Raw genomic sequence first — 21,342 nt, 5'->3', positions numbered from 1 at the left:
GGATGAAGGGTGCACATTGTCGTTGGAAATATTAGAAACATTTCTCGATTGGTTGTTATTGAAAAATACAGCTGTGATAATGTGCGGTCATCACGGTCAAACACCGCCATTTGTTGTGCCATCTCCACACGATTGGTTGAAGAATTTTTTAGATTATTACTCGGAGGTAACTGATGATTATAGATCTCTTGATGAAGAATTAAAGGAATTTAAAAAATTAATCAGACTGCAACCGAACAAAATTCAATGTGAAATAGCGCGTAACATAATTTCAGAAACGTCTATGAACGACTTTCAACAAACGCATAGACCAAACGATTTAATAGTGGCAAGTAGAAATATAGTCAGAGACACACTTCAACAGCGGTTGTTTCAGTTACAACAATAGAAGTTTCCAACATTGCCAGTGCCGCTGTGTTATCGACCAGCTGATACGCGACGGCAGAATATCGACGTTGATATACCAGGACCCTTGACAGAGTCAAAGAGGAAGCAGAATCTCGTATTAAATGATATTATCACAGTTGATGTCAATGTTGTTGAAGATGCGCTGCACGCTGATAATTCCCCGTGGACGCTAGGATACGCAATGACAATTCATTCATCTCAAGGACTATCACTGACACAGCTGTTTGGATCGTTGATGATCTCATCGAATGGTCAGACTTAGTTTATCTTGCAGTGTCTCGAGTTAGAAAAATATCTCAACTGCGGAGAATCGTCATGGACTCGTCAGAAACCATTAATGATGATACTGACAACGATATAATAAGAAAATTTTCAGCTGGCTATAAACAAAGTGACACAAAAATAATCGCGACTTTGATCTTCACGTTGAATTTATTAACGCGCTAAAGCAGCATCAGAATAATCACTGTGCGAGCTGTAATTGTGTAATGTTGTGGCAGTACTCGAGTAATAATCCAAGACAATTTGCCGTAGATAGAAAAGATAACAGTCGCGGTCATACACGAGATAATGTGATGTTGACCTGTCTTGAATGTAATCGACGTCGGGGTGCTAGTTAAGTGATCTGGGCGGTAATTGTGTGTCTTCGTGAATTACTTGTAATTGCTCACGTGTAAATCCACTTTGAGGAGCAGTTGAATCCAGTCTGTAGATTTCTGGTCTACCAGTAGATCTAGTTATACTAGATATCTTGTGTGCAGTGATGCTCCAAATAGGATCAGTCGCTCGTTTTTTACCACCTTAAAGTTCACTGGGCTCATATAAATATCTCACAGTGTCATTGCTCAGCACTGGCTGTGTTGAAAAATCACGTCGTTGTACGGATATATTCTTTTTGGTAATTACGTTAATAGGTTTCATGTTGGTTGTTAGAGTAATTTCATTATTTAATGCAGTTATCACGCTTGGTAATCTTGCAACCCATTCGCGAGATTTCTTGTCTTGAATGAATTCCTTCGCGTATTGATATCCAAATAACCGCTCAGCAAGTGTTCGATTAAACCGTTCAACAATTGCCTGATCACGATGAATCTCAGTAGGTCCTCATCTGATGGTGACGTTATGTTGTTTCATCAACGATAATACTGCGCCCTGACATTTTTTGCCAGGATCAACCTTAAGCAGATTTGGCCACTGTAAAGGTCCTCGTTGATAAATTCGTTTAAACGCAGAAACTACTTCAGTTGCTGTCTTTATTGACAACGGTTCTGCTTCTTTGTATCTACTTGCAACATCAACTACAGTTAGCACATACTTGTATGTTATTTGACGTCTTTGGATTTTAACGGTATCATGTGGTAGAAATAATATATCAGCTTGATGAACTTCATTAGGAAAACTAACATCAAAATGCGCAAAGTGAATTTGCTTAGGTGGTGGTAGTTAAATTTGCCATATTGCCTGTTTGGATAACCAATTAGCTAACCTTTCCTTGAAAGATTTATCAGTGTTTAAATTCAACGCGTGAATTAATTTCACATCTGCGATATGTCTATCTTGTAGATCTTTACTTTTATTAGCTACATCATGAGCATGACACGCTTTATCAATAGCGTTTATCGGATACTCACCTGGTTTTGGTTGGTCTTGGTTGTCAAGTCTGATATCAAGTCGGGCTCCAGGACCACAGTAATTATATACTGGAAGATGTTTTCTCCTGGGTATTTAGCCCACGGAGTTCCATGTAATTTTCCTAATTTTGCTGCAATATCACCTCCGTGTTGCATTTTTTTTTAACTTGACTTTGGCTTATTGCCCGAGGGAATAAATTTAAATTTTTTTTGTACCGCATCCTTCACACTTACCCGTAATCGCTGATCAGTTATTTTTTGTTGTAATGGTTGTTAGATCACCTGTTGGGGTACGCCTCCTGCATTTCCCACTATATAAATCCGTATTATTTTATATATTCTCTATATGGAAATCACTGACTTTTCTGCATCAAGGAAACGAGAACCAGTTAAGCATCGTGCAGCGCTACCAAATTCTGTTCGTATGATTATTATAGGCCCATCTGGAAGTGGTAAGACGCAGTTGTTACTTAATTCAATGATGAAGTGGATGAAGTGGGATAAGTTGTCTTTGGTAGCATCTTCGGTTGATGATCAACGATGCTACGATGTAATAAAGGATTTTAATGAAAGCGCAAAATCGTTAAATGATAACGGAGACGATGTTGTTGAATTTATCACTGATATTAATGAAGCACCAAGTATTGATGATATTGTTGGATTAATTAATAATTTAGTTGTTTACGATGATGTAATGTTGGATAAACATTCAAATCCAACTAGGATATTTTCCAGAGGTAGACACAAAAACACAGATGTGATTTATGTAACGCAGCGGTATACACAAATACCAAAAGTGATTAGGGATAACTGTAATATTCTTACTGTGTTTAACGGATTTGATGCTCACACGTTACGAAAGATTCATCAAACCTGGTGAAGCGGTGATATGGATATAAATAAGTTTAGAAACTTCTTTTCACGAGCACAAGCTACTCCACACGGATTTATAACAATAAACTTACATGATCCTCGAGCACGATACCGAGTCGGTCTTGATACAATTTTTGGATAATAGCAGCAGAGAGGGCGCGCCTCCAAGTTGTCACCGCAGAATCGCATATTTTCCTTCGGCGTGTCGCTGGCAATTGCGATAACCAGTAAGTGGGGTTAGAGTCTATTAAGTTCGGCGATCAACACCGTCTCAGCGCGGATACTTCGAAAATATCGCGATTTTTTGCGATACCCCAGGAAGGCGCATATTGCGAAAATACGGGTGAACCATTTAGAGGTTGTTCGCCCTCTCTGCTGCTAGTCCGCTTTAGACCGTTTACGTTAGAAGATTTTATTGACATTCTTGACCGTTACTCTGAATGACAGTGGTCAGTAAGAATTACTATGTACATTACTTTTGCTCTAGGAGAAAATGTTAAATAAAATAATACTGACCGACATGATCATGCATACTTTACAAGAGCTGTGAATCTGAGAGAACGCATTTGAGTAAAAATACAAGTGAAACTCAATAAACAGTTGCATCTGTTACGACACCGATGTTTATACCACTGGTACCTGAATGCTATAAGAGGACTGATTCAAATACAAGTGTTCCGGTGGTCAGACATTGATCAATTACTCGTGGGCGAGAAGGATTGGTTTGTTACTGATTGTATGTACTACAAGGTATACTTACTGCAACGAAATCCTGAGGAAGAGTTAGAGGGTTATCAAAATGTTTTACACAACGTAAACTTAGTTCAAGAGGAAACCTCTGAACGGTGTGTTATGATGTGCAAGTCAGTGACTAAACCATTTAGATTCGCCAATGGAATACGATCATCTCTGTGCAGACAGAACACTTATTGCCTCCGACAAAAAGAGATATAAACACAGGCTACCATGCTACGACCTTTATCAGTGGTGATACAACAGATTCCGTGGAAGGAACTCAATGAGAATATTCAAACGGTGGAGGATTACCAGTGCCTATTACGAGAACTGTGTCCCACGAATTGGGGTCGACGTGTGATGTGTGTCTTAGTGACATGCTTTCTGGGATTTCATTTACCGGTCGATTCCTTGTGGACTCTTTACGAACAGTACTCGCCACCAAATAAAACATAAAAGTGGTCACTTTAAATATTCTCTAGAGACTCATTCTGTTAGAAGAATTGCGTTTCCTTCTGGATACGTCTCGACCTCTACGAGAATAAAAGTTTTGTCAACTTTTAGGTACTGAAGATGTGTGTGACGATGTGTGTGTAGCTTGTGGCTTACACCCTCACTGGACAGATGTACATGACTGCAACAGTTGGGGTTCGAGGCTTGGACCAAATAATTGGCCAATTTTGCCCAAGAGTTGTGATCCTAAATTCAAACGTCCAGTGAAAAAAGCAACGTTTAAACCTGTGTTAGTGACAGTGCCAGAAGCAGAATAATCCGTAACCGAGGAAAACCACTCCCTACTAGACAGGACTGTCATGGACATTCCCAAAAGGTCATTCCGGGAGGACACCTGCGTGACTGTACCCAACGTAGATATTGGAAGAACTTTTTACATTGTCTCTAGGAAACCTTTGGTAAGAAAGACATGTTGTACAGTGACTTGTTTATATTCCACTTTGATCGTTTTGATGTGTATTTTATCGCTGTACTTAACCATTTGGCTTTGCTGTATTTTTGTCTTTCGCGTCGTTCCATTTTAAAAAATAAACGTGTCCTGTAAAAGTATAAAAAACCTTGTCTTGTCTGTCTTCGTGTCAATAGTGACATTCCCGGCACTATGGCTACCTCTGCTGACTCTGCTCCCTCTTGCTCGACTTTCAAAGTCATCGATGAACACTTAGATCGTACTAGTTGGGAGGCCGTGTATATTCGCCATCTCTTTAACATGTTAATTGCTGGACCCAGCGGTTCAGGCAAAACCAAATTTGTCAAACGTTTGATCGAACATAAACTTCGTTTGATCGATCATCCACCTCAACGACTCGTGTGGTGTTACAAAGAGTGGCAATCGGCGTACAGCCTCTTGCGAGAAAGTCAAGGCGATTCCATCGTGTTTGTGGAAGGCATTCCTGGGAAAGACGATGGAATCGTATCTGACCAGTCTGGTCATGTTCGACGACATGTTAGGAGAAGAAGAAGAAATTAAATTGTTATTTACGCGCAAATATCATCATTGTAACGACAGTTTCATTTACATTACCCAAAATTTGTTTCTATAAAGTAAAGCCCATCGCACCATCAGTCTCAAAGCTCATTACGTGTTTTTTATATAAAAAAAAGCCCTAGAGATAAATCGCAAGTGCAAGTCTTAGCCAAACAGTTAGGAACGCCTTGACTGACTCATGCGTACGACGATGCCGATCAAACCCGACTCGGCTAATTACTTGTGCGTTTGGACCGCTCCGGTGGCCTAGTGGTTATAGCGTCCAACTCGGATGCGGGAGGTCGTGGGTTCGATCCCCGGTCGAGTCATACCAAAGACTTACAAAAATGGTACTAACAGCTGCCTCGCTTGGTGCTCAGCATTAAGAGGTTAGTGTTAGGACTGGTCCGCCATGTGTCAGGATAATTTGACTGGGTGGGACATCATGCCACATATCTGCGGCATGATGCCCCAGTGCTAGACATCACTAAAAACTGCCACACTGCAGACATCTTAGCGATATGACTGAAAAATTGTGAAAGTTACGTTACAAATCCAAATCACACACACACTTGTGCGTTTAAAACCCACCCACACCACGGGCGCCAAGACGGAGGGACTGTCGTGTACACGTCCCCGTCTTCGATTTAACAAAAACATCTATAAAAACCTCGAACACTTTTTGTCTGTCTCACACAGTGTCAACAGGACGTCCCATCAGTTTCATCTTCCCCTCAAATTGATTCGTGCCTTGTACGGCAAATAAATCCACAAATACGTGCTCATGTCTTAGAAGCAGTCTCAAAGAAGCACGTCAATTACTGCAAGGCATCATTCACATTCCTCATTAAACCAAACGCCTTTTTTGAGAGAAACAATGTAGCCTTGATGCAACTGGCTGTTCCCCGCATGGACACTCAAACCAAAAAGCAAATCATTTTGAAGCCTGGAGGTAGCGGTTCTCTAGGAGGTGTCATCATTCGCTCCCTCTTAAAATGGGATCCTAATGCCCCCAAAGTCCTCCCCAAGAAAATAGTCACTCCCAAAGAAGACAAACGAACCCCAAAGAAGAAAAAGAGCAACGGTGTCAAGACCTCGTCACAGCCCAGGAAAAAGAAAAGGTCACAGAAAAAGAAAAGCCCATTACCTAATGGAAAATAACCTTCATAATGATCCTAATGTTTACAAAAATAAAAACTATATCCTGTAAAATTCACATAGGAAATTTCTAAATCTTGACTTAAAAAATAAACATATTTGCTTCTTCTATTAATGATTATACTAGGTTTATCCCCATACACATATAAAATGATTTAGCTATGTATTAGTTGTTTACAATGAGCAAAAAATAAATTTGGGTGAAGCAGAAATGATCTCAATTTGGACGAGGTAAAGTCCAACATACTCTGTTACATTACAATAGCATGTAATGAAGTAAAATAAATTAAAACGAAAATATACTAACAAACAATTAAATACACATTGCATATAGTGTGCATTGAATTCCAAATAATCCTAAATATTATATTTCCAAACCAAATGTGTAGCATGCTCTAAATGAATTCCAATAATCTTGAATGTCTTGATGTCCCAATATTCTTGAATGTGCTGACATACTAAGAGTCTTTATGCACGGCAATGATATAATCCAGAATGTCTTTGAATGAGTGCTGAATGATCCCAACGTAGTGTTTTAATTCAAAATGTCCAATGTCCAAAATATCAATGAAAACTTTCTAATTTTATTGAATCATTTAAATAAACGATTCCTCTCAAATTATAACTGAACAGAACAGTAAATGATTCCGCTGACTGAACTTAAAACTGTAATGAATAATTGTTTACCTGTTGATTTACATACAAACTGTCAAGTGACCCATGTACAACAAATGTATAGGACATGGGTCATTTCCAATGGAAACTTCCATAAAATTTGTAAACTGGGTTTTGAACTTAAAGTAAACATCATGACAAGGATAAGGTAGACAACATAATTTTCTTGGGAAAATCTAAGTTTTGAATTTAAATCCAAGTAAACATCTTTTTAAACAATGACAAAATCAAAGTAGACCGAAACTCTACCGTCAATCAGGGAAAAGGGTCAAGCGCACAATATAAACCTTAATATACATAACAGAATTTTCAAATTCACTGTTTGACACAGTGTCATGGAACATTATGCAATAACACATGAGAGAGTTTAACACCATTCTGCTAAAGTACGTCATTTTGAAATATTGTCAAGACCACGTTTACGGAAACTCATCATAACGACAACTTTGACATATCTTTGTGTGTTCATGCATCATTCAATCAACTATACCTTGCGTATGCTCAGCTGCGGGCTCGACATGCAGGCCATTTAATCAGTCTGTCCGCGTGAACTTCTGTATTGTGTAGTTTAAATTTTTGTGTTCATACCTTTATTTTTGTTATCTATATATATCAGAAGAGGTATGGGATTGGTCTTTCATTCTTCCTGTGTGCGTCTGTTTACACAAGTTTGTTATCGTACTCCATGCACAATACTCCCATTGTCTATTTGCTTCTAAACCAAAATGATGTTGCTCGGACATCAAATATGTTCGCGAAAGTGGGCATGTTGAAAATCTTGTTATGGCTACTCCTCCTGAATAGATGCTAATATTAACATCGATCTTTCACCGAAAGACTTCTGGTGTCTAATTGGTTTAAATGAAAATGGTGTCGAACTGATGTCCAATTTGGAATCCACAGCAGCATTTTAAAATATTTAATCACTATTTTTCCTGCATGGATGGTCATATCAATATAGGGTGTTCACCGAAAAACGTTTTAATATATCTTGTTCAATGGTGCCGATATGAGGTCGAATATGGCCAGTCTGGTTAGCCATCTTTTAACTCATGTTATTGTTACTCCTCAAACATGAATGATCATATCAGCATGGAGTTTTCACTAAAGGACTTGATATAAACTTATCGTTTTCGTAATTCCTCCTGAACAGAAAATCATATGTAAGTGGGGTGTTTACAAGAAAACTTTTTAAGAATCCAGTTGGCCTTATATGAAAAGGGTACCAAGATGACCGCCAATATAGTTCTCACATAACAGCCATATTGAAAAGATAGTTATCTCCACCGCTTTTGAATGAATGGCCTTATGAACATTAGGTATACACTAAAGACTCTTAATGAAGTCTAATTGGTCCTGAATGAATATATTGGCAAACTGACCTCTAATACGGTCGCCACATCAATCATCAATCGTCAAGTTTTTTTTTGTCATCGCTATTCCTCCTAAATGGATGGTTGTATCAACATTAGGTTTACAGATAAACTCTTGTTATATTATCAAGGTGATCCTAAATGAAAATCGTGACTATCTGAGGTCGATTATGGCTGCTACATGTTGAGCCGAAATTTAAAAGGTGCTGATTTGACATAGAATATGTAGCCATCGTCACTACTACTCGTAAATAAAAAGCAATTTTGACATAGGGATTTCATTAGAAGAATAACCACCATAGTGACGTTTATGAAAATATTTTTCATATCTAATCCTCCCAAATGGATGGCCCTACCGACATGGCGTTTTCGCGAAGAGACTTTATATGATATCTAGTTGGTTATAAATAACATTGGTGCCAATTTTACATCCATAAGTCTGCCATAACGGCTGTCTTAAAAATCTGGTTGCCACTACGCAGCCTGATTAGATTCTTTTCACCAAAATATGTTTGCTTTATCCTTCTTGCAAATAGTGTCCACCACAGCAGCTAAATTGAAAATATGTTGTTGCTGAAGAATAACAGCGACAGTTTCACCTCCCAGCAATTACAAGGAGGAAATAGTCTTATCTTGGATTCATTGAAATTTTTTCCCTCCTAGGAGAGTGTCAGTCCCTTAGATGGACTCTAGTATTTGCAAGACGTAATATTACGTATCACGAAATTATTCTTAAGAGATTTGTATGTGGCTTTTTAGGGAAACGTCACAGAAATATTTGGCAGCAAAAATGTTAAATGTTCTTAAAAGTGTAAAACAAGATTAAAGGCATAAATATTCCACCGGCATCTTCGAAATGATCATCCTAATCAGTTTGTTTAACCGCACATAATGAAGTTTCCTGTTTTCATTCATTATTACTACTGATTTTTTACTATGTTGCATTTGAAATTTAACACTCCATATGCTTTGATATCTCTTCTACCATGTCTGCTCTCGAATGAGGTCACGATTGAAAATAATTGTTAATCCCATATTTGTATTGAAACTGTTTCTGAATTCATTGCAATGTTTGATAAAACGTTTCACAATGTTAAATACCTCTTTAACTATTGTGTCAATTATAATATATGGCGATCATTAAAAAATCGTACTGAATATGTAATTATGTTGAGGTGAACTGTAGGGTTTAATATTTAACATTGAATCTGACGGACATTTTATCATATCATCTAATACTTAGTAGCTACAATTGATTTGTTCTTTTAATAGTTGGACTAACTGTTTAGCTTATTTGTCATCGATATATGGTTTGGATCCATGTTCTTGTTTTGATACCTTTAAAAAGATTTCGTATGCCTCCTTTAACTTCTATACTCTGAATAGTCAAATAGAAAAAGAAAGTAGACTGTTGTTAATATAGTATGTGCGTTTACATTATGTAAATATTCCTTTCTTTTCTTTGCACCAAACATTAGTACACATAATACACATATTTTCCCCATTTTTCTTTTAGAATCGTCTTCCAAATCAAGAAAATTTTAAGTTAAGGTGAATCGAGTTCGCCGCTAAAAGAGGATGGACCATTTTCCTCAGAATCTGAGAGATTTCAGAAGCAAGGTAGGGATCACTTTTAATGCACTGTTTACAATATCCGGTACTTGAAGATAAGTGTTAAATGCATACAAATCAACATATTCATGGCTGAAATCAACATTATACGTCAAAATTAAGAGAAATGTATGATTATCTCACTGTGCAAGAGTATTTCTGCAGTTAACACACACACACACACACACACACATATATATATATACATATATATTTTGGAGTAGGGTTTTAAACTCAGTGATTCACAGCCGTTTTACATTCACGTATATCTTGAATGTTGTAGATAGCAGAATATTATTTAAAATCTACCGATACAAATAAAACATGATTTAAACTTTAACGTATGTATTGTAGTTTCTTCGGACCAATGGGCCTACTATTAGTAAAAATTATCGCCATTATGTCTCAATTTGTTGCGGATAATATTTGGTTTAAGGTTGCTGTTTACAATGATACGAACTAACTTCCCACGTTTACTAATCAAATAATACTTAATTTCTTTTCTTTTGTTTCAGTTTCCTAATGATGTATTTTGGAGAGCTTACCGTATGTGTTAAGTTTCGTACTTTATTTCCAAATTTTGATTTTAGAGAGTGTTACATTATGGTAATTAGTAATAAGGTCTCTGCATGAAGCTTTCATATATAGCTTTCTTATCGTCGAAATTCAAAAGATCTATTTTTGGTCAAGATTAAAATTATGATCTCCTATAAGTCGTCTGTAGGTAGATTAATTATAATATTTTGTTGCTCAGTGAACATTGAGAATCTTTGTGCGAACATGACTGATTATGGAAATATTCACCGTCGATGACGATAAACGTTCATAAACCATGGCCGTTATTCGATATTATTTTGTATTTAAATGTGGATATCAACCTATGTAAAAATCGTGGACGGGCGTATGACAATCAGCAGGAAAAATTAGTACTAGCGTTAGGTTACAACCATGTATGTAACATCAAAAGTAGCAATATTTATTACAGCTTCCACGATTTTGACATTGTTAAAGTGAACATCGTTTACGGAAGTAATTTTTCAAAACTGTAAATAATACCCCACATTTTTGTATGCTTACAAACATTCCGCTCAGATTTCTTTTTGATAAATTGTGACCTTCCTAAATTTATTTATTTGGATCCTCAATTATAAACTTGACCTGGAATAACAACTGTAACGAAGCAAGCTTAAAATGTATTTAATAAAATCTTTCGTTTATTCTCCACAGATGCTTATACAGATGTTGCGAATTCCTCGTTTAAAGAATTAAAAGGTAATGCTAATGTAAATGATACATACTGTTCATGACATTTTAAGTTAACAATAAGCCCTTTACACTGTAAAATTGAAAAAACGTGCTGTTTAATTATGTTTTTTTGGTTATGCTTGATATTAAACTTAATGATATGTGTAGATATCCTTACAAATAAAAGTAAGGACTCTGGCGAAAAATAATCGTTCATTTAGTAAAATAAATCATCAAAGAGCATTTTGTGAGATTCCTAGAGTCACAGCAACCTGAAACAACATGAAAAATGAACATAACACTATGACATGTATTCAGTGAAAGGATGTTTTCGTGATGATTTGTTTATAAGGACCAATATTGATAAAAGCAAACAAGCATTTAAATACAGCCAATGATGCGGAATCCTCTGAAGAAGATAGAAGAGTTTTGAAAATAATTTAGCGTATTTGAAAAGTACACCCAGTGAGAAAGAAGCATCATGCCAACAAGAAATGAAATCAAAATGGCATTTGACAAAGAGGATACAATATTGATCACTCTCATTGTTCATGACCAGATGTTATTCATTTTAACAAAATGCTATAGAAATTATTTATATGATTTCAAATCCTAATAACGTGGCACTCAGTTGCTCTAATTTACTTACGAAGCTTGAAGATTTTGATTTGCTTTTCATTTTGGCCATCATCATGATATATCATAGACATTTGGTTTCGTTCCTAATTCTTCAACCGTCTTTCTGTGGCTCTGAAACTTGGAAAAGGTCTCTTCATCTTCTGGTGATAAAAGCTAAGAAGGTGCATTTATTATATTTTCTAACTAAGTCGCCTTGAGATACACATGGGCATAAACACATTCTGCTGTGAATTTGCCTTATTTATAAACTCATCTGTAATAATGGAAAGTAATAAATAATTTTAAATAAACCTAACAAAGCAAGAAGGAAAAATATGGCATAGATCAAAGAAAATCATTTTTTTAGAAGTTCTTTGTTTGTTACTATTGTGCCATTTTTAAACTGATCTGTAATAAATAAAATTTAAAAGTTTTTTTTAGTAGAATGCTTCATTTATTATCCACAGATGCTACTACAGTTGAGAATTCCACGCTTAATGAATCAAAAGAACACGCTAACGGATATTATACGCACTGTTCATGATATTTTAAGCTAACAATGCGCTGTCTATACTGTACACTTTTAAAAGCATGTTGCTTAGTAATGTTTTCTGGTCAGGCTTGATGTTACATTTGATATGTGTATATATACTTACAAATAAAAACAAGGATTCTAGGGAAAGGTTTCCCTACTGCTCATGCAATAATAACATAAATCATACAAGGGCATTTTATGACATTCCAGATACAAACACTAAGAATACTTTATTTGTCCATATTTATGCACCTTATATGTTTGTATATGGGCATTCCGAACTAGATTGACACAAACCTGAAGAAACACAAAAACATTAAAGCCTAAAACCGCCGCCGTTATGTGCAAAAGTTGTATAAGACAAATCATCTGTATAATACTGAATCTTGAACGATATTGTTCCTCAAAAATTTTAGGGTGCCATTAAAACTAGATGATATCAACTTTTCATCGCACTATGTGCTATGTAATGTCCCTCTAACTGAGAACTGGGTGCGAATTAATCCGATGTGGATCGGCGACTTCCAAAGGACAACCGATTTGACTCGGAAGTTGGTACATAAGATTTGGTTACGTCATTTTGTAAACATAAAAAACCAACACCGCGCTATGTCGGATACGGAAGGTGATCCTTTTGTACTATGCTATTACTACTTAGAGAGCATACCCCAAGTGTTTCAATATATTTCATTTTTCATTTTTATCCTATGGTGTCAGGAACCAACGAGTGCCACACTTGTCACGGTGGATGATTTTATTTTCTGATTAATGGGACAGCTAAAGTGCTGAGTATTAAGAGGTGACTCAAAAGAGAACGTCATATACAGTGGTCGTCTTTTGAAGTATTAAATTTAAACAAAATAAAATAAAATATCAGGAAATATTATGTAACAACAAGACATTAAATAACAACACTTCAACATTAAATTCTTAAATTTTATCAAGATCTTTATATGCCCTATTATTAGTAGATACATTAAATAACTATGACTTCATGATATTCTGATGTTATATTACTTGGCATATTTGCAGTTAACTCCTACCCCAGTAAACTTGAATGTCTGCATCTTGTCTTGAAATCAACTTTTATCAATTTGAAGGAATGACAGGGTTCATTAACGTGCCTTCATGTTACTGATCAAAGAACTCACATTAAAACAAACTCCCGAGTTACATAACTCACCTTTAATGGACTCTCCACTAGTTAGATAACAATTGTTTTGAAGAGCGTCACTCATGTCATCAAATTCTGCTTGTATTGCTTAAACAGTAAAGCATACGTATTGTCGACATCACGCTCAGCATGATTTATTTTATTGAATGTACAAGAAAGGGGATTGTAGCTGGATATGGTACGAATGGGATTTTGATCACGAACTTAAATTTGTAAATGTAAAGGAAATCAAAGATAATTTTATTTATCCTGAAAAATGTATTCTTCAAAGGTTTACTATTCACAGATATGTGAACTTCCTGACAATATGTTTGCATACGGGTTAAACACATGTTACGCATGGTGGCATTACTTAATACAGAAATGTTGAAATGCGGCGGTAATAATCAGACCGCGATATATAGGAAGTGCCACTATACAAACCATGTTTAGCTGGTCCTAAATAAACAGGTACCGGGTGGATTAGTCCGATAAATCTGCCATAAACCTGTATTCATAGTGATAGGAACCCATAGGTATCAGTACAAGTTTGGGGACTGATATTCTACATTCTGATTTTCAGTATGGCCATAACAGTCATTTGGGAAATATTATTATCCTTATTCCTCTTTAATGGAAGATCATATCAACATGTGATTTTCACTTATAAGCATTGTTACAATGTCTAGTTGGTCGTAAAGGAAAATGATGCCGATCTAAGTCCAGTATGACTCCCACCTCAGCCATCATGAAAATCTTGTTATCGCTACTCATGCTGGTGGGAAAGTCACGTAGATATGGGATTATCACCAGAAGAGTTCACATTAGGTATAGTCGGTCCTAAATGAAAGTATACCAAAAACCTTCTTATGACTGGGGTGGGCAACCTATTTTGCATAGCGTGCTTCTTCTCTCTGGATTATTGACAAAATGAACTAGCGCGTGCCACCAGTAAGAAAGTAACAATGTTAAAATCGAGACTTTTGGCTGACTTTCGCGTGCCACACAAAACCTCTTGACGTGCCACCTTGCGGCATGCGGGCAGTATGCTGCCGATTCCTGTCTTATGATATATGCTTAATTCTAAATGGAAATGGTGTCAATCTGATATCTAGTATGGTCACCAAGGCAGGCATCTTCAAAATCTGATCACCACTCCTCATAAAAGAAAGATTATATCATCATGGGGTTTTCAGCAAAAGACGTTTTATAACATCTAGTTGGTTTTAAATGAAAATGGTACCAATCGTACACCCAATCAAACTGCCCAACTCATGTACTATACTTTTAAGCACGTGCGGAGCAAACCTTAACCTGAAAGCACAGTTTGAATTGACTTAATCATGAAACAGGGACTGTATTTTTAGCACGAAGAAAAATGGTAATGACTGTGGTTGATTTTAAAATCTTGTTATCCCTGAAGAATATCATATTGGTTTGAACACTCGGCAGATAGAAAGAATAAATGGTTTTTTTTTTTTATTGAATTTGTACAGGAGAGTGTCAATTGCTTGGAGGGAATCGTTGTTGTTTTTGTTTCGTTGCTGCCGAAGCTGGCGTTACCTTGAAAACTCATTGAAGTTTGAAAATGTGAGGTTTACGCCAATCTAGTTTGGGGTAAAAAGGTAACTGTAATTGGGAAAAAGGTATATGCAGAATAACGTTTGCTCCAAAGTATCCTCCCTGAATATTATTGTCAGAAGGCTTGTGCATGGGTTATAAAGAAACACGTAGAATCTTTGGTATATAACCATAGAGCCATATTAAATCTAATAATAAATAATGGTTTCTCTCCAGTAATTTTAGTACAAGACCATATACATTTACCAAAGGTTATTATATGTATAGTGAGTTTTAAAATATCCACTAATTTAACTCCTGCAAGGAACATACTTGTCACTTAGTGAGTTAGTGTGGAGGAAATTGTTTATAGAAGGCAGTTTCCACATAGTTTCTTAACCGTAGATGTTTTATAATTTTAGCAGTTATTTCTCAGTTGTTAAGGAGTTCATGCATACATCAAGATCTGCCAATATTTCTAAGCAGTTCTTCGGCAGTTATTTTTCCCGAACAATTTAAATTGAACTGCCACCAACATTAATTTTGATTGAAATGTGGAACCAATAAATTAAACTGTCAAAGCAAAATCCAGCTAAAATAAAAGTTACTGAACTGTTTTACACACTCTTAGTAACTGCTGAAATAACTATTACTGAACCGCTTTATATACAATTACAGACTGCTAGGAAATTAATTGTGATTGGTGCATAATATATCGGAAAAAGCAAATAAATCAAGATGTCCAGCCACACAGAGTGGATTTATACAACATCCCTAGTGAAAATAAGACTAAATGTCACTTAAATTTCATTGTTATTCCAATGAACATTAGTGAATTTTATTCGAAAGTTTTGGCAAACATCTCAAACAATTTCACTAAAATTCGGACCCCATTATTAAGCGAAATTTTCCTTGATATACATACAAATGAAATTTCATCTTTTATTGAGTGTTTTGTTGACATTTCATTATCATTTGTCTGACCTTTCAGAAAAGATTCAAATGAAATAATGTCTAAGAAATGTATAGCTTCTTACTGACCTCAGTAAAATTTCACTACACATGAAACATAAGTATGCAACTGTTGAATGAGATGTGAGACATAGGGGTCTTGCACTGTAGATCGGACTTCCAGATGTGCACATCTGTGACTTATGCCATTTACTCACAGTTTGAACGTAATCTGATTATTTTACAAATATAAAAAGCACTGAGAACCAAATTACGATAATTCCCTTTGCGTGCTTGGCATGATAAAATGGGAGTCACCTGAGTTTGTTTACGCAGTCTCATGCAAATGCTGTACTGTTTAACCAGTCTCCATGTAATCGCATGTTGATAGTGTCAGTGGCATAATGCTTGCTTTGTCGGCCGTTTGATTTTAACCGGATGCTGACAAAATGGTAATGAAAGCATTTTTTAACATTGGATATACTTAAAAAGGTTTTATCATGCTAGAACTGAAATACGTTATCCCAGGCAGCAGTGACTATTGTATTTAATAATTGTACTTCTTTCGCATCTGAAAACCAAGTAGTGAATTATCACAGGATACATCACTGCCATGGATACGGTAGTTCTCAAATAAAAGTAAGTTCAGGTGTGTGTGTGTGTGCGTTTGTGTGTGTGTGCGTGTGTTTGTGAAAATATCAAACTTCACATATAAGTGAAATTTTTCTGTTTGGGGTGACCAATCGTCAATGAGCTGAAGTTTGAAATGAAAGAAAGCAAACATCGGAAATTTTGATAAAATGAATACAAAAGTATTTTAAAATACACTTGTATACTGACAATTTATATTTGTGTTACTGTTGTGTAATACAATCCATAACGCATTAAGTATTATCCATGTATATGTGAAATCAATAAATTCAAGTCAGTTAATAATAAATTCAATGAACTATATACTATGAAGTTAATTTCCTTTCTTTTGCCCCTTGACCCGGCAGTATGAATAATCCCGCCGTCTAGATTAGTGAAAATAACACACGTTCTCACAATCCTATCCACACTTGTAAGTCACTATACACTTCTGACCTAATTGAATTCACACATTCAATTGGCAGTGTCCCCTCAAAAACTAAAATCCTTGACTTCACGAGTCCTGTCACTCTATGTCAAATCTTACAGATGACATTTTTCAATATCTTTCTACTTCGCGGGCAGAAAGCTGTTTTTGTTTCGTTTGTAAAGGCTAGCAAGATCGGCTGTCTAGACCATTCAGTTGCCATATGTTCTTGTAGGGTAACGATCCTGTCTGCCAAAACCTTATCCCCAGGGTGATGAAATGTTCGGTTTATATAATCTGATTTGCGTGTTATTTCAGGCCTTGGGCTGAAATGCAATTGAAACTAAAGGATTAAATGCACTGAGAAAAATCACCGTGGCATGTGTTTATTTTCTTTCTGTAGCTGCAATAGCACTCAGCTTTAGACGTGTAGGCTTTAGGGCTTTAAATGAAGATTTCAATTATATTGGTTTAGCAGGGAAGTGTCTCTTGAAAACATCTGGTAAAGTTTTGAAAAATAGTCTCTTTGTCTGGCCAATAAATCATAAATCCATGCGAAGATTCTATTAGGTTCACTCCTTTCCAAAATATATTAATAACTGTGCGCTTCCTCAGGTTGATTCATCATCCAAATATCCAAATTTAGGATTTTTTCTCATAATTTTAATAATGCAATAAAATACTGTTCTAAAGCTGGTACAGTTCTTCGTCTCCTTGAACTAAGTTTGCTTTCCGAAAATAAATTTGTTTAAAAAATATTCCCCACAACAATCTCGTTTAGAACATGCATTTCTCATCATTTTCCCTCACTGGTTATGTTGAAACCTGCAGTCTTTTTAACTTTGCCCTCTGTATTTAAAAGGTTTTTGCTAATTTTATTTCTTTCGGATCTCATGTTGTCGATTTCAGGCACAAGCATTTCCTTTCCGTCTCTTGCAGTGGAAGTGTAAAACCAAGAACTTCCTGCCTGTCTTCTAGAGGTGGAAAATAAACTATTACATTGGGATCTACGTCATTCCCATTATATCTCTACACCTAAAACATATAAAGTCGCCTCAGTTCCTCATTTTCCTCCTCTCTTCTCTCATCTTCAGTTGTTCCAGCCCAACCAATCTGAATATATTGATTTTTTCCAGTCATTAAAAAAAACTCATTAGATGATGAGAAATGTAGCCCAAGGCGCCATTAAGTCTTATTGTTAACAATTGTCAAAATATCTGTTAACATTAAATTATAGATCCCGTGTTATTTTCGTTCATAACAGAGCCAGTTGACGTACTTAAATTTATAGCAGAAGATATTGTGTACAACTTGCAACAATGAATACAGATTAGAAATAGTTTAAAAAATCATGTACAAGGAGTTACAAAATATAGATATACATAACAATATATTCGATGTGAAGTTTGAAGTATTTTGTTATTCATTTTTACTTCTGTTGTGTTAGTCTAAGCAAACTTATTACAAAATAAGTAGATACGTTGTATTCCCGCTGAGTTAATTAAGAGTATTTCACATTTATAGGAACCATAAACACACACCATTCTTGCAACTGTCGTTTGCCGTTCAATGTTAGTATAACCGAGACCATATGAAGACTACATATGTAGACATAGTGTGCACTTAGAATCCATCCTGATCCTTCAGGATTCTGGAGACAACTCACTGTACGGAACGAACCCTTCCCATTGGGTCCTTCCGTGCATCAGGAAATTTGAAAAAAGACAATATTTTCTGATCCGATACAAGGTCAATAGACGGTCAATAGACGGTGGACAGACAGAAATGTGGACAAAAAGAATGGTAAATGTCCCATCAATTACTTTAACTTGTCAGCTGAGCTACATGATCTAACGAATATCAGGAACTCTTGTAAACTCTCATCGGACCTGAACCTCTTCACTGGTGAATATTATCAAAGAGAAGCTTTGACTTGCGCTTTATGGATAATAACAATGTTATAAGCGTCTTCACTGGAGAGGGTTGGTTGAAAGATTTTACACTTACTTTTTTTCTTTCGAACGCCTCTCATATCCATATGCAATATAAAACATTTATTTTGACTCACATTGAGCGAACCAATATACTAATAAAGTAAATTCAGCACGTTTTACATGACTCGTTTAATGGATTAACTTTTACTGAGAATCAAATTAACAGTGCAGTAAGTATTTTTAACATTGAGATTTTGATAGCAAACAAAGAAGAAAGTAAATGCGGCATCGATCTATGAAAGTAATTTTGATAACTTATAAATTGGTTTATCTTTTTCTGGAATTAGATCATGTATTCATTTATGAATTTGTCTAATATTAAATTTCTTCTGTAATAATAGAAGTAAGTACATGTATTTATCCAAACATACAAAAGGAAAAATGAAATAAAAAAAAATCTCGATCACACTTATTGTTCATATTTGTATATTTTTCATTTAATCCAAAATGTATAAAATTACTCTTTAGGTTTGTCTTATCCGAATGACTTGGTTTTCATATTTCTTTATTTCTTTTCCTTGAAGTAGGCACACTTCTCTTCAGTAACACGCTTCAGAAATTACTGTAGTTAGTTCTTTGCAAAATTGGTACTTACTGTGAACATTCCATCTCTCTCTCTCTCGATTATTATGTGTTGGTCTCTGAATCGTGGAATCTTTTATTTTAATATCGGACGTATGATCTGCTTTTCATTTTGACCATAATGAAGAGATATCATAGGTATTTAGTTCGGTTCCTAATTCCTAATTCTTTAGGTCCCTTCGTGTGGCTCAGAAACGTGAACAAACTTTGGAGACTCGTTCGGTCCGAGAAACGCTTACAATTAAATCGTTTACAATGTACGTGGCCTTGAGGCAGACATGTAAGAAAAGATGAGCATTATTGCACGACATAAAAGAATTTTGTTCACATGTTCGCAATGTAATTGTATTCTAGTTACAGTTCTGTGAGCCACCATCGTTTGGTATTCACTAAGACACCTCTGCTTAGATCAAATAGCCTATGTATTAAGCAGTAAGTTTCACCTTCTCTTCACATATTTTAGTACAAGTGTCCAAGAACCCATATTTAAAACACTATGTGGCTTTTCACCTTCAGCTATCATGAAACCTTGTACTAAACATCAGTATTGTCATAAACAATCCTTACTGAAGAAGACTGTAGGCGAAATTTATAGCTCCCTCGATTCAGCTACTTTCAATAATACAACATGCACAATAAAGGATTTGATTTGATTAATAGACAGTTAGGCTTGTCATACAAATTTGGGTATTTCCTTTGCATGCAAAGTCCACGCATTGACTATTCTGTTTGTGTTGTTTTCATGTATATTATCAATTTCCCTGAACGTGCACTTGATGTTGATTTGTTCAGTCTTGTTGAAATGTTGCTAATATAACCGGTGGAATTATGTATTCTATATATATAATAAAACATTAAGTTTTGACGTGATCAGAGTAATAATTCAGTGTTAAGTTTTGGCTTAGAAACGTGTGGTGATCTGTTTGGCTCTCTTCTCGCTATCTTCTGAATATAAAAAAGGCGTTTCACAATTAGAAAGCAAGGTTATAGTTGAATATCTGTTTCAAGATTATCAAAACATCACTCAGTATAATTGCTATTTTTAACGGAAATTTTACATTTAAGCAATTTTCCACTCTTGTTTCTCTATCTCCATCCAAATGGACATTTTGACAGTACTCAAAAGAAAATTTGAAAACACGACACCGATAGATGAAAAGAATTTGCTGACAAATTTTTATAAATCAATTTATCTCTTTCTTGCAATTGTATACTGCATTCTTTGGTAAATTTGGCTCGTATTGACACTCATCTCTAGCAATAAGAGCCAACAAATCTATTTAATGAAAGAAGCAAAATGAGAAACTATGACATCAATAAATAAAATTTATTTGTGACAAGTTCTTATAAAATTAATAAATTTTTTAGTTCAAATTATATGAGGCATTATTTTGCGCTATTGTGACATATTCAAACTGAACAGCAACAAAGCGAGATTCAAAAGTACGAATATAATATTCCCTTTATTCACCACAGCTGAAGGTGCAGACGCAGATAACTTTGTTTCTGAAGAATTAAAGGTAATGATAAGGGAAATCATTACTGATGTGTATAACATCATTATGTTAACAGTAAAGCTTTTACATTGTAAAATGTAAAAATAATGTTCCTTAGTAATGTTCATTGGTTAGGCATGATACTAAACTTGATATGGCTAGACATTCATAAGAATGAAGATAAGTACTCTGGGTGACGATTTCCCT

General features: G+C 35.5%; 1 long non-coding RNA gene across 1 annotated transcript in view; it reads left to right on the top strand.

Annotated features, from left to right (window-relative positions):
- LOC149796414 (uncharacterized) overlaps positions 1-21,158 on the top strand; it is a 48,938-nt gene extending 27,780 nt beyond the window's left edge. The window contains exons 2-5 of the long non-coding RNA XR_016421430.1: positions 9,850-9,953; positions 10,460-10,490; positions 11,172-11,216; positions 21,116-21,158. This is a non-coding gene — a long non-coding RNA (uncharacterized LOC149796414). The remainder of the gene's footprint in view (positions 1-9,849; positions 9,954-10,459; positions 10,491-11,171; positions 11,217-21,115) is intronic.
- Positions 21,159-21,342: the final 184 nt, after the last annotated feature.

This window comes from Sinohyriopsis cumingii, chromosome 6 (assembly GCF_028554795.1).
Source record: "Sinohyriopsis cumingii isolate HCF-2022 chromosome 6, ASM2855479v2, whole genome shotgun sequence".
Lineage (NCBI taxonomy): Eukaryota > Metazoa > Mollusca > Bivalvia > Unionida > Unionidae > Sinohyriopsis > Sinohyriopsis cumingii.
The sequence above is the reverse complement of the archived record's forward strand: the minus strand, read 5'-3'. Positions and strand labels throughout refer to the sequence as shown.